Source organism: Pleurodeles waltl, chromosome 6 (genome assembly GCF_031143425.1).
Source record: "Pleurodeles waltl isolate 20211129_DDA chromosome 6, aPleWal1.hap1.20221129, whole genome shotgun sequence".
In the NCBI taxonomy this organism is placed as follows: domain Eukaryota; kingdom Metazoa; phylum Chordata; class Amphibia; order Caudata; family Salamandridae; genus Pleurodeles; species Pleurodeles waltl.
Genome location: NC_090445.1, coordinates 501,970,537 through 501,985,750, shown reverse-complemented (window position 1 = coordinate 501,985,750; position 15,214 = coordinate 501,970,537).

The following is a 15,214-nucleotide window of genomic DNA, read 5'->3' as shown; positions in this document are numbered from 1 at the left end:
GTTCAAAAATGGTGTTTCCAGTTAAACCTTAGACCTCAGTGGATAATGTCCTTAATCTTGGAGTCATATTTGAAAGTCTTCTTACACTCCAGCTACAAATATAAATAATTGTCAAGTTTAACCTTTCCACCTATTTCTACCATCAATAGGCCAATAGTCCTCACCTTTGTAGGGATATGACAATATTCATCCTCTCCAAATTCCACTTTTAAATACTATGAACTGTTCCTTGTAGGCTACAAGACCTACATAGGGGTGACTTACTGATATTTAAAATTATATTTTTTACCTATAAAAAGGGCTATTTTGAGAGGTCGTATGACAGGTTATACACTGTTACACAGAGTAGACCTGAAACAATGTTTTCATTGCCACTGTAGTGAATGCCACAAGAGGTGCCACAGACCACTAGTGGTATTTAACTTCAAGGCCATGGACACACTTTGTTCACCAAATATTAGGACATTTTAAGCAAGTTAAAGATACCAATCAGGAATAGGCCAATTTAAGCAGGGTCAAAGGCACTGCTGGTCGGTAATTCAAGCAGGAGAGGAGCAAGTGGGCCACCCAAGCACACACATATACTCACTCACTCTAACCCCCATGCATTCACTAGTGTTCACACATACACCAACCATTCACAAGACCACACACACCCATTCACAGCACACAATCAGAAATACACTTAGATTCATATATACACACACAAACACGGCATCAAACATTACAAATGCAGCATCTTGGAGAGGGAAGGCTTGCTGGTTCTATCAGGATTTGGACTGCTGCCTCCTCTAACTAGCTGGCCCTAAGTGAGTCCCTACTTCCTCACAGAGTGGGATAAGGTCGGTGAGGCTGCCGACCCCACACCACCCCAACCTGTGATGAGGTGTCACTGATTGACTCTCAGCTCTGAAACTGCAAGGCTTAAAACTGAAGCAAAGCACCCAGGTCCCAGGCTATTAGTTAGGCTCCTTTGTCAAGTGGGGGAACGGCCTCGAAGAGCTTAGCCAGACTGAAGAAGTCATGACCACAGGGCTGTGACATTTTCAGCCTGGCAAAGTTCAGCTCAGGCAGCCAGGCACCTGCACATTTGGCACATGTTTAGCTCCTAGCTGCCTGCCCCGAACAAGAAGAGTGTCTGTCAGGCTCCTGTGCTCAGCCTGGCAGACACTCTTTAAGTCAGCCAAAAGATGGGGTTTGTGACCTCTCTGCCCTAAAGGATTGGCTGCATCTAGTTAAAGGGGGAGCACAGGCATTCCACTATTGGTTAGCAGGGGTAAATTCCAAAGCAAGCAAAAATGAAGAATCTAGCAAAAGGCCAAAATTCAGGGATGACCAGGCAGAACTGGTGGATTTCCTACATCTGGCAATGCTCTACAGCTGCAGAAAGCAAAAATGGCACATGAGATTTATGATGACTTCACATGTATGCATTGCAAGCATGAAAATGTATATGTCATGATGCTGCTGCGGCAGACATTTAAAAATAAATCAGTTCCAAGATGGCAGATGCTCCTCTTGGAAAGGTAAATTAAAAAAAGGCATAAGCCTTCTGCAATTATTGGTATTGATTGTAATAGGTCCTGAAAACAGTCAGATTCAGTTCACAGATCAATTAAAATGGTTGATTAGGGCATTTCTACTGGGCCTTTTGCCATACCACGGGCATCATACATAAATCCAATAAAACAAACTCCTCATAAAATGCAGGCTGTTCAAAGTTAGGGCAAGTGACTTTGCATTTGACTAAATATCACCATAAGTTAAGCAAATGAATCATATTGGCTCGGCTGCCTGTTGATTACAACATTAAAATCAAAGAACACTGACTCTCGTTTTGCGAGCCTAGTGTTCTAAACCCATATCTAACAGGTTTTTATAGTTAAGCGTGGATTCATGGTGTACAGCCCCACAAATGTTCCTTGCATTAAAGCTGGGGGTGGGTGGGGACCAGCAAATTTCAATGCCTCAAAAATTAATGCTATGAAATTAAAAATCTGTTCCTTAGCTCTACTTAATTCATCAAGGATTATAATGATTGTTATTCTGGTCCACCTGAATGTGCCATTGTTGTAGTGTCAGTTGGGATGTGTGGACCACATTTTCCATTTTAGGCTTCGAGTTACATTAGAGCTTCAGTTATCAAATGTTTTTGATTTTTGAACACCATAAACACAATATTATTAGGGTTTTATGGCTCATTATATATTTGTAACAGGTTAGTAAAATTATTGTTTTTAAATGTCTTATCTGTAATTTAGCTATAAATTGCTTTTCATATTCAATGAGGATGCCCCTAACTTGCATTTTCATAATAAATAACAAACAAATGCATAACAATATAAACATAGTCAAGTGTTACACTGTAATGCCATGAGACTTTGTATGCTAGTGCCCTGGCGGTTCTAGGCAGACTCAAAAACATTTGTGTAACTTGTTGGAAGGCATTAAGGTGTGGTTTTCAATGACCAAGTGTAGTGCGTGGTCATATGCTCAAGAATAAAGACGTATATTAACTATCTCCTTGTGCTGCATGTTCATTTAAATACTCCCGGGCTGGGATAAATCCTTGCTCAACATAGTGGTCAGCTGAATGCTCAAAGACACATTGTAGTGTATGCCAGTCAAAGCCTGACTGACACAGTGACGTAACATGCTTATTCTCAACTGGAGAAGGAGAGCCTGGCTGTAGTGTGGACCTTCAAACATTTTCATGTGTTTCTATAAGGAAAATGTTTCAACATCATCCTTGACCCCCAAGCACTGCTCGCTATTTTTGGAAACCCGAAAGAGGCCCCCTCCATTGAGTGGTGGGGTTGACACTGCAAGAGTATGACTATGCATTTGTACGTAAGCCAGGTAAATATCAGAACCCTGCTAAATATTTTGAACTAGTACCACTACATCGTCACAGAGTCACATCCAAAACAGCTGAAGAGTGCATTAACTTCATTGTGAAGTCCAGTACTTTACCTGCCCTATCCACTGAACAGATTACTGCTGTATCAATGCTGATAAAAACATGATCATATTCAAAGGCATAATTTCAACTCAATCTTAAACGAGGAACACTCAGCCTTTTACTGACAAGTGAAGTTTCAAAAGTTAAAATTTTTCCAAGATGAACTGTCTGTAACCAATGATGGTGTTATACTGTGGGGCTTGATAATTTTTATACTTGAGAACCTCAGACAACAAGTCATTGAACCAGCCCATGAAGGACATTGTGGCATTTTAGCCACCAAGCAAGCCCTAAGCAAATGAGTGTGGTTCCCACCGAAGTTTGGACAAGTGAGTTGAGAAGGAATTGAAAGGGTGCTTTCTTTGCAACTGCATTTGCCCCAAATGATGCAACATTCATTGGCCATGTCTGACCTTCCTGCATAAGTTTGGGAAAAAGAGGTGCAGTTGATTTCTTTTGGCCCTTAGGAAACAGACATCATCTCATGGTAGTCAGTGATGAGTATTCACGCATTCCTTTAGGACAGGAGCTGTCATCAACAACCCATGACAAGGGCATCAGGTGGCTGGACATCATCTTTGCAGCATGGGGAATTTCCACCATCCTCAAATCTGACAATGGTACACCACTCAATAGCAAAGAAGTCAAGGAGTTTCTAATAAGGCTAAATGTCAAGCATCAAAAGAGCACACCTCTGATGCCAAGCCAATGGTGTTTTCAAGTGATTCATTGGTACACTCAAAAGGGTGATTCAACAAGCATCAGTGGAGCAAATCCAGTTATGCCAGGCCCTGTGTCAAGCCCTCTGTGCCTATCGCCCACTCTCCACAACTGGTGAGAGCCCTGCCATCTTTATATTTGGGTGAGCCAGCTGAACCAAACTGCCACAGTGGACAGTGGACCACCCTTTGAATGCTGATGAGGTTTGTGTCATGGACACATCTCTAAGTGTAAAATGAAGACATATGCCGACCGATGTAGATGGGCTCAGAAAACAGTCTTTGATGAAGGGGTCCTGCTCAAACAGCAATGAAACCAGAAAACAGACACTCCATTTGCTGTCAATCCAATGAGGGTGGTGAAATGCAAAAGACACATGGTCACAGTGCATCGTCTGGGACAGCTCATCACACCAGACTCATCACATTTTAAGCACCTATCTCTGCAGTCACCAAACCCTGCAATCATGAATGAGGCAAACCCACCTAACAATCTAGATCATACATCAGAACCTGTGGCATCTTAACTACCTTATACCACTTGATCTGGCCAACTTTTGCGAGTGCCTTAACAACTTTTTGAAGAAATGTAATGTAATTGCTATTTATAAATGTTATTTAACAAAGGAGGAGATGTAGTATTGTGACAGATTGTGTGCTAGGACCTGGAGGTTCTAGGCAGACTCAAAAGAGGAGTTAAGGTGTGGTTATCAACAGTTATGACATAATCCAAGTGTATTATGTGGTCGTATGCTGAGGAATAAAGATGTCTTTTAACAAGCTCTGTGTGTGGCATGTGTGGCATGGTCATTTAGATGCTCCCGGGCAAGGGAGGGCACTGCGAAACGTTTGAAAAAATATGTAATTATTTGTTTGCACTGGTGATGTGACAACACAGCCCTTCAACCGCATCACAATTTCACTAACATTACTTGACATTTTAATCTCCTTTTCAGTCGGTGTTCTGCTGTTTGCATTTTTCCTTTTGGTGACTGATGTCCATGTTCAGATTGGCTTGTGACTATCCCTTCACATCTCTCCTCTTCCATAGACTACATACAGCAAGGTACTTGTGGTACATACCTGGCACTGGATCAGAGAATAAATGCACGTGTTGAGTGCCAGATGCTGAGCTTCACTGGCATTACCAGAGTAAAGAACAGTAACATGAGCCTGAAGCCATTGACACCATTATTATGGTTTATAGCTGACTACAAACATTACATTTAGTACTAATATCAGTTACAATGAGTAGGATGAGTGTTTCCCACAAAGGAAAACAGCATCCTCTCTATTATTTGTCCTGCTTTGTTTGCTTCCAGGGATGGTCTGGAGACAATGCACATGGTTTTCTAGGAGACAAGGCCTCTGGAAAATGTACATGCTCATCCACAAATGGAAAATGCCAAATTGTTAGACCTGTCAGCCTTAGGGTGGCCTTCCCCCAAACTGTTTGAACTGTTTGCCTTATTTCTTCTTTTTTTCTGAAATCGTTTTGTTGGGCTTAGGCCTCTGTACACTGGGTAACTGTGAACCAGTGCTAATGTGCTTGGCCTTTCTCCTCTGAACATGGTACAGTTGGCTTAAACCTCATTTGCACATTTAATTTACTTGTAAGTCGCTAGTAAAGTAGTAGTACCTGTACTCATGTCTATAAAATGAAATGCTATGAGTGGGCCTGCAGCACTGATTGTGCCACCTACTTAAGTAGCTTTTTTCACACTCAGGCATGAAATTGCAGTCTGTGTGTGCAGTTTTAAAAAGCAAAGGCCCTGAAACAAAGGGTTCAAAAATGGTGTTTCCAGTTAAACCTTAGACCTCAGTGGATAATGTCTTTAATCTTGGAGTCATATTTGAAAGTCTTCTTACATTCCAGCTACAAATATAAATAATTGTCAAGTCTAACCTTTCCACTTATTTCTACCATCAATAGGCCAATAGGCCTCACCTTTGTAGGGATATGACAATATTCATCCTCTCCAAATTCCACTTTTAAATACTATGAACTGTTCCTTGTAGGCTACAAGACCTACATAGGGGTGACTTACTAATATTTAAAATTATATTTTTTACCTATAAAAAGGGCTATTTTGAGAGGTCGTATGACAGGTTATACACTGTTACACAGAGTAGACCTGAAACAATGTTTTCATTGCCACTGTAGTGAATGCCACAAGAGGTGCCACAGACCACTAGTGGTATTTAACTTCAAGGCCATGGCCACACTTTGTTCACCAAATATTAGGACATTTTAGGCAAGTTAAAGATACCAATCAGGAATAGGCCAATTTAAGCAGGGTCAACGGCACTGCTGGTCGGTAATTGAAGCAGGAGAGGAGCAAGTGGGCCACCCAAGCACACACATATACTCACTCACTCTAACCCCCATGCATTCACTAATGTTCACACATACACCAACCATTCACAAGACCACACACACCCATTCACAGCACACAATCAGAAATAAACTTAGATTCATATATACACACACAAACACAGCATCAAACATTACAAATGCAGCATCTTGGAGAGGGAAGGCTTGGTGGTTCCGTCAGGATTAGGACTGCTGCCTCCTCTAACTAGCTGGCCTTAAGTGAGTCCCTACTTCCTCACAGAGTGGGATAAGGTCGGTGAGGCTGCCGACCCCACACCACCCCAACCTGTGATGAGGTGTCACTGATTGACTCTCAGCTCTGAAACTTCAAGGCTTAAAACTGAAGCAAAGCACCCAGGTCCCAGGCTATTAGTTAGGCTCCTTTGTCAAGTGGGGGAAGGGCCTCGAAGAGCTTAGCCAGACTGAAGAAGTCATGACCACAGGGCTGTGACATTTTCAGCCTGGCAAAGTTCAGCTCAGGCAGCCAGGCACCTGCACATCTGGCACATGTTTAGCTCCTAGCTGCCTGCCCCGAACAAGAAGAGTGTCTGTCAGGCTCCTGTGCTCAGCCTGGCAGACACTCTTTAAGTCAGCCAAAAGATGGGGTTTGTGACCTCTCTGCCCTAAAGGATTGGCTGCATCTAGTTAAAGGGGGAGCACAGGCATTCCACTATTGGTTAGCAGGGATAAATTCCAAAGCAAGCAAAAATGAAGAATCTAGCAAAAGGCCAAAATTCAGGGATGACCAGGCAGAACTGGTGGATTTCCTACATCTGGCAATGCTCTACAGCTGCAGAAAGCAAAAATGGCACATGAGATTTATGATGACTTCACATGTATGCATTGCAAGCATGAAAATGTATATGTCATGATGCTGCTGCGGCAGACATTTAAAAATAAATCAGTTCCAAGATGGCAGATGCTCCTCTTGGAAAGGTAAATTAAAAAAAGGCATAAGCCTTCTGCAATTATTGGTATTGATTGTAATAGGTCCTGAAAACAGTCAGATTCAGTTCACAGATCAATTAAAATGGTTGATTAGGGCATTTCTACTGGGCCTTTTGCCATACCACGGGCATCATATATAAATCCAATAAAACAAACTCCTCATAAAATGCAGGCAGTTCAAAGTTAGGGCAAGTGACTTTGCATTTGACTAAATATCACCATAAGTTAAGCAAATGAATCATATTGGCTCGGCTGCCTGTTGATTACAACATTAAAATCAAAGAACACTGACTCTCGTTTTGCGAGCCTAGTGTTCTAAACCCATATCTAACAGGTTTTTATAGTTAAGCGTGGATTCATGGTGTACAGCCCCACAAATGTTCCTTGCATTAAAGCTGGGGGTGGGTGGGGACCAGCAAATTTCAATGCCTCAAAAATTAATGCTATGAAATTAAAAATCTGTTCCTTAGCTCTACTTAATTCATCAAGGATTATAATGATTGTTATTCTGGTCCACCTGAATGTGCCATTGTTGTAGTGTCAGTTGGGATGTGTGGACCACATTTTCCATTTTAGGCTTCGAGTTACATTAGAGCTTCAGTTATCAAATGTTTTCGATTTTTGAACACCATAAACACAATATTATTAGGGTTTTATGGCTCATTATATATTTGTAACAGGTTAGTAAAATTATTGTTTTTAAATGTCTTATCTGTAATTTAGCTATAAATTGCTTTTCATATTCAATGAGGATGCCCCTAACTTGCATTTTCATAATAAATAACAAACAAATGCATAACAATATAAACATAGTCAAGTGTTACACTGTAATGCCATGAGACTTTGTATGCTAGTGCCCTAGCGGTTCTAGGCAGACTCAAAAACATTTGTGTAACTTGTTGGAAGGCATTAAGGTGTGGTTTTCAATGACCAAGTGTAGTGTGTGGTCATATGTTCAAAAATAAAGACGTATATTAACTAGCTCCTTGTGTTGCATGTTCATTTAAATGCTCCCGGGCTGGGATAAATCCTTGCTCAACATAGTGGTCAGCTGAATGCTCAAAGACACATTGTAGTGTATGCCAGTCAAAGCCTGTCTGACACAGTGACGTAACATGCTTATTCTCAACTGCAGAAGGAGAGCCTGGCTGTAGTGTGGACCTTCAAACATTTTCATGTGTTTCTATAAGGAAAATGTTTCAACATCATCATTGACCACCAAGCACTGCTCGCTATTTTTGGAAACCCGAAAGAGGCCCCCTCCATTGAGTGGTGGGGTTGACACTGCAAGAGTATGACTGCATTTGTACGTAAGCCGGGTAAATATAAGAACCCTGCTAAATATTTTGAACTAGTACCACTACATCGTCACAGTGTCACATCCAAAACAGCTGAAGAGTGCATTAACTTCATTGTGAAGTCCAGTACTTTACCTGCCCTATCCACTGAACAGATTACTGCTGTATCAATGCTGATAAAAACATGATCATATTCAAAGGCATAATTTCAACTCAATCTTAAACGTGGAACACTCAGCCTTTTACTGAGAAGTGAAGTTTCAAAAGTTAAAAATTTTCCAAGATGAACTGTCTGTAACCAATGATGGTGTTATAATGTGGGGCTTGAGAATTTTTATACTTGAGAACCTCAGACAACAAGTCATTGAACCAGCCCATGAAGGACATTGTGGCATTTTAGCCACCAAGCAAGCCCCAAGCAAATGAGTGTGGTTCCCACCGAAGTTTGGACAAGTGAGTTGAGAAGGAATTGAAAGGGTGCTTTCTTTGCAACTGCATTTGCCCCAAATGATGCAACATTCATTGGCCATGTCTGACCTTCCTGCATAAGTTTGGGAAAAAGAGGTGCAGTTGATTACTTTTGGCCCTTAGGAAACAGACATCATCTCATGGTAGTCAGTGATGAGTATTCACGCATTCCTTTAGGACAGGAGCTGTCATCAACAACCCATGACAAGGTCATCAGGTGGCTGGACATCATCTTTGCAGCATGGGGAATTTCCACCATCCTCAAATCTGACAATGGTACACCACTCAATAGCAAAGAAGTCAAGGAGTTTCTAATAAGGCTAAATGTCAAGCATCAAAAGAGCACACCCCTGAGGCCAAGCCAATGGTGTTTTCAAGTGATTCATTGGTACACTCAAAAGGGTGATTCAACGAGCATCAGTGGAGCAAATACAGTTATGCCAGGCCCTGTGTCAAGCCCTCTGTGCCTATCGCCCAACTCCTCACTCCACAACTGGTGAGAGTCCTGCCATCTTTATATTTTGGTGAGCCAGCTGAACCAAACTGCCACAGTGGACAGTGGACCACCCTTTGAATGCTGATGAGGTTTGTGTCATGGACACATCTCTAAGTGTAAAATGAAGACATATGCCGACCGATGTAGATGGGCTCAGAAAACAGTCTTTGATGAAGGGGTCCTGCTCAAATAGCAATGAAACCAGAAAACAGACACTCCATTTTCTGTCAATCCAATGAGGGTGGTGAAATGCAAAAGACCCATGGTCACAGTGCATCGTCTGGGACAGCTCATCACACCAGACTCATCACATTTTAAGCACCTATCTCTGCAGTCACCAAACCCTGCAGTCATGAATGAGGCAAACCCACCTAACAATCTAGATCATACATCAGAACCTGTGGCATCTTAACTACCTGATACCACTTGATCTGGCCAACTTTTGCGAGTGCCTTAACAACTTTTTGAAGAAATGTAATGTAATTGCTATTTATAAATGTTATTTAACAAAGGAGGAGATGTAGTATTGTGACAGATCGTGTGCTAGGACCTGGAGGTTCTAGGCAGACTCAAAAGAGGAGTTAAGGTGTGGTTATCAACAGTTATGACATAATCCAAGTGTATTATGTGGTCGTATGCTGAGGAATAAAGATGTCTTTTAACAATCTCTGTGTGTGGCATGTGTGGCTTGGTCATTTAGATGCTCCCGGGCAAGGGAGGGCACTGCGAAACGTTTGAAAAAATATGTAATTATTTGTTTGCACTGGTGATGTGATAACACAGCCCTTCAACCGCATCACAATTTCACTAACATTGCTTGACATTTTAATCTCCTTTTCAGTCGGTGTTCTGCTGTTTGCATTTTTCCTTTTGGTGACTGATGTCCATGTTCAGATTGGCTTGTGACTATCCCTTCACATCTCTCCTCTTCCATAGACTACATACAGCAAGGTACTTGTGGTACATACCTGGCACTGGATCAGAGAATAAATGCACGTGTTGAGTGCCAGATGCTGAGCTTCACTGGCATTACCAGAGTAAAGAACAGTAACATGAGCCTGAAGCCATTGACACCATTATTATGGTTTATAGCTGACTACAAACATTACATTTAGTACTAATATCAGTTACAATGAGTAGGATGAGTGTTTCCCACAAAGGAAAACAGCATCCTCTCTATTATTTGTCCTGCTTTGTTTGCTTCCAGGGATGGTCTGGAGACAATGCACATGGTTTTCTAGGAGACAAGGCCTCTGAAAAATGTACATGCTCATCAACAAATGGAAAATGCCAAATTGTTAGACCTGTCAGCCTTAGGGTGGCCTTCCCCCAAACTGTTTGAACTGTTTGCCTTATTTCTTCTTTTTTTCTGAAATCGTTTTGTTGGGCTTAGGCCTCTGTACACTGCCTAACTGTGAACCAGTGCTAATGTGCTTGGCCTTTCTCCTCTGAACATGGTACAGTTGGCTTAAACCTCATTTGCACATTTAATTTACTTGTAAGTCGCTAGTAAAGTACTAGTACCTGGACTCATGGCTATAAAATGAAATGCTATGAGTGGGCCTGCAGCACTGATTGTGCCACCTACTTAAGTAGCTTTTGTCACAGCTCAGGCATGAAATTGCAGTCTGTGTGTGCAGTTTTAAAATGCCATTTTGACCAAGCGAAACAAAATTGCCAAGCCTAAACGTCCATTTTAAATACAAATACGTCACCCCTAGGTCAAGCCCTAAACAGACCATCCGGCAAGGTGGAGTAATTTAAAAAGTTGGACATGTACTTTTAACTTTTACACGTCCTGGTGGTGAAAAGCTCTTACATTTGTTTGTCACTACAAGGCTTGCCTTTCCCATATGACAATGGCTTATCTTGTTACATTTACTAAGTGAACAATTTGATTTGGGAAAATGTAGTAAAGTCGAGTTTGGTCTCTTAAGAATTGTAATTAACGCACTCTTTAATAGATAGTGAAGTTGGTTTTTCCGTCACAAAAGTCTGAAAGGGCCACTTTTAGGAAGTTGGCATTTTTTTGCAGCCTGTATCCTGGGTCACATGAGTAGGTGTAGATGGCAGTTGTTCTTTGCGAATTATTACTAGCCAGTGAGACAAAGAGGGAATGGGTGTTGACAAGATGGCCCATCTCTAACTTGGGAAGCAATAGAGCTGTCACCTACTCAACCTGCACATCTCAAACCTCAGCTCACTGAACACCATTTGGTCCTGCGGACACTGCTACTTTTGGTGATTCCCAAGTGTGGGGCAGAGAGCTTTCCACTTCCTCTAGGCAGTGCCTGAGTAGTAAAAAAGCAAGTGAATGGGGCCTAAATGTTTCTTTATAGAAGTTCATTGCTGGTGGGGCCAACAAATACCAAGGCTGCTTAGTATTTTTATTAATGAAAGATTTTATCGAGTTTTATAGTTCGAGCAGGGAAATACATGACAGACACGGTAAACAACACACATTATCATCGGCACATAATCCAGGAAAATCAATTTCAAAATTACACTTTCATCACTTTTGTTTCATTCTTTACTAGGATAATCTCCACAGGCTACAACTCGATAACAAAACTGTGGGAGACTTGAGTTCAATCCCCCTACAACTGAACCAGTCTCCCTAAGTGCTCAAATGTTTCTGGTGTCTCCAAACTCATGCAGTGACCCACGCCCTGGCCCTACACGTCTAGAGATGGAGAATCAGGATTTCTCCAATTTTTAGAAAAATCTTACTGAGCAATGGGCACTTCCATCAACATTGAATCAATGTGCAGTAATGTGTAGATATTTGAGTTGAATAAGTCTAATTTAGGAGGCTTTTATAGAATAGCACAGGGCCATGTAGCCTGCTGGCCACTCATCCTCAGCCAAGTCACAGACCTTTTTTTCCTCTCATTTCAGTTTGTCAAAGTAGTCCAGGTGATTTATCACCAGTGAGCAATATAATTGGGGCACTTTTAATTTCTCCAGTTATGCTGATACTGGAAAAACTGACTTATATGTTTTTCACCTTCTTCCCGGATATCTCCAAATGAACACAGCATTGTTTCAGACTCTACATCACCAGGTAGAGATATTTCCATATGTTCTACCCCCCCAAAATCCTACAGTTGGGATAACTAACTTAGAAATTCACACCACCGGAAGAGGGTCTCCCTGGTGAGTTTGCGTCCCCAGTCTAAGCCCCTTAGGGCCTCGTGCCAGGTTGATCACTCTCTTAGTGGCCACCATATAATAAGTGCAATATGTGGGTATGTTCCATGGCCAAGTTTCAGATGCAAATGGTAAGTCTCTTTGCCATTCATTAAGAATTGCGAAATGGGCTGTCCTATAGTATGAGTCAAGGTCTGTTGCTTGTAATCCCAAATCGTGTAGAGATTTAAATAATTTCTCTTCCTGCCATCCAAGGTCACTAAGACAGTGAAAAGTATGGGACTGAGACAATATTTTGGTTATAGGAGCAAGAGGATTGTGTAACTTTAGTTGATTTTCAGTTGGTAATATAATTCAAGTGTGAAGGTACAGGGTCCATCAGAAAAGGCAAAGTAGCAATAGATTTCTTTCTCCCACCTTTTCTGATTTGAATCAACTAATGACTGGAGTGTGACCTCAGTTTGTTTTCTATCATTCAGAGAAGGAAATGTGAATTATAAAACACGTCTGACTGTTACTCATTTTTGACTTGATGGGGTCTAAACGTGATAAGATCTAGACAGTCACAAGTGTGCATGTGTTCTATTCAAAAAGGGGAGTGGGCCTTCACTTCTTTATGAACCCCTTTCTTTTGAAGCTAAGGAGAGAAATCGGGAGTATGTCCGAGAAGAAGCTACTGATTCGGATGCTGCTTGGAATGATGACAAAGAGAAGTGGAGAAGCTAGCACAATTTTTCCGTCATTTACATGGAGCACCTTTAACCAAGGATGTGAGAGAATGTTTTTTTTATGAGATTGATTGAATCTTTCTTATAATGGACCTGGATAGACAACATTTAGTGGAACATACTTGTATACTAGGCCTCAGCAAAATGTTAAATTACATCGGGGTAATCAGAGTAATTTCAGTAATTATGCATTATTGTTGCAATGTAAAATTACCAAAATCACATGATTACACCAGACTCAGTAATTAAGAGAGACAAAAACATAAACCGTTTGGAGGGACCTTTTTAGAAGGGAGGGGTTGTGTCTGTTGGTGGGGTGGAATGAGTGGTGGAAGGGGTAGGACTCAGAGTGTGTTTGGTCAGGATTTAGGGAGACGGTGGATAAGTAGTGAATAGTGTGATTGGTCAAAGTGTTGGAAGGGGTAGGCGTAGGAGCATATTTTCTTTAAGGTTTATAGAGAGTGTTGGTATTTTTTGTGGGTAGTGTGGGAGGGGTAAGTTGGGGAAAAGGTAGGCAGTGGAGTGTTTTTTATCTAGAATTTAGGGACAGGTACGTCTGTTAAGGGAGATCTTTTTGGTTTCTTTTGTAAATATGTTTTGTCTTTCACTTAATAGTCACTTCTTTATTGCATTAGTCATTTTCCTTAGTGTTTATTGTTTGCTCAATATATTTCCTGGTAAATCAAGGAGGCCCCTCAACAATCAAGAGAGGCCCAAGAATCACAAAGAACAAAGATGTTTGAATGTCCTCTCACTACGAGCATCCTTGCCAGGCTACTCCCAGGCTATTTCCTGTGCAGGTCTCAATTCTCCTTCCAATGACTGCTGAAAAACCTTAAACAACCCATATACCCCAGTCCCTGAACTGTTGTCACTTGAGCATTCTTACATTATCTTTTTGTCCTCCCTCAGAAATCTCCATTAAGTAGTAGTAGTAAGCATATAATAAGTTACACATTATAACCATGAACCCAACTCTTTCATCTTCACCTGGGTATAGATGTCAGTCATCTCAATTTACCTGTGCAGGGGTTTTACCCATGGAGATTAACTGCTAACAGATCCTATTAGGCCTAATTGGGGATTAGTCCACAAGGTTTTTATTTTGATGGGACCAAGTAAATCAGGAAAAAGGGTGCAATATGAAAGGACATAAAGTAAGATAGAAACTCAAAACAGAGGCCAGAATTAATAAGTAACACAATAGACAGCATAAGTGTTATTAGACGGAGGATCCTATGGTTGTCAAATGCAAAAGGAGGCTATTACATGTAACAGACATTTAGAAACTGTTAGAAATCAGGTTTCTGGTTGACAGACATTTGCACTCTTATTAAGCAGGAACCACTATCCTAATCAGGGTAAGTCACAGACACAGCCTAAATTAAGCTGTGCTCACCCTCTGGTAGCTGGCACAGAGCAGTCAGACCTAACTTAAGAGGCAACGTGTAAAGTAGTTGTGCAACACTTCAAGCAGTAAAACAGTGAAAGTGCCAAACAAAAAAATACCACATCTGTTGAGAAATATAGAACACATTTAATAAACAAAACAAGACTAAAACAACAAAAAACCAATAAGTAGAACTTGAGTTATGATTTATTTGAAAGAATAAACTATATGAAAGGGCTTAGAAACAAAAAAAGTGTCAAATGGGGCTATCTGGTTTCTCAGGACTGGGACAAAGTCAAAAGATCAGGCTGACCATGATGGAGCGCTTGCCGGCTACAAGGACCCTGTTGGGCCTGCTGAACCAAAGTACCTTAAATCCTAGTGCGGCAGTGTTGCGGTGGTTCTGAACCATGCCATCAAGGAGATGCATTAATTTTCCCCATGCAGTTCTTACAATCCCATAGGTACTAAACATGACAGATATACCTCATCTCATTCAAGAATTATAGCTTATTGAATTTAACAAGGAATCCACAATGATATCCTATGAGAGAAATAGGCCTCACATTAGTAGTGAGAAATTAATTTGGGAGTTTTTCACTATCAGGACATAAAAAACAGAAAGGTACAGGTTCTCTGCTTTATTTGGATAGCTACCTAGGGCCTACCTTAGGGGTGACA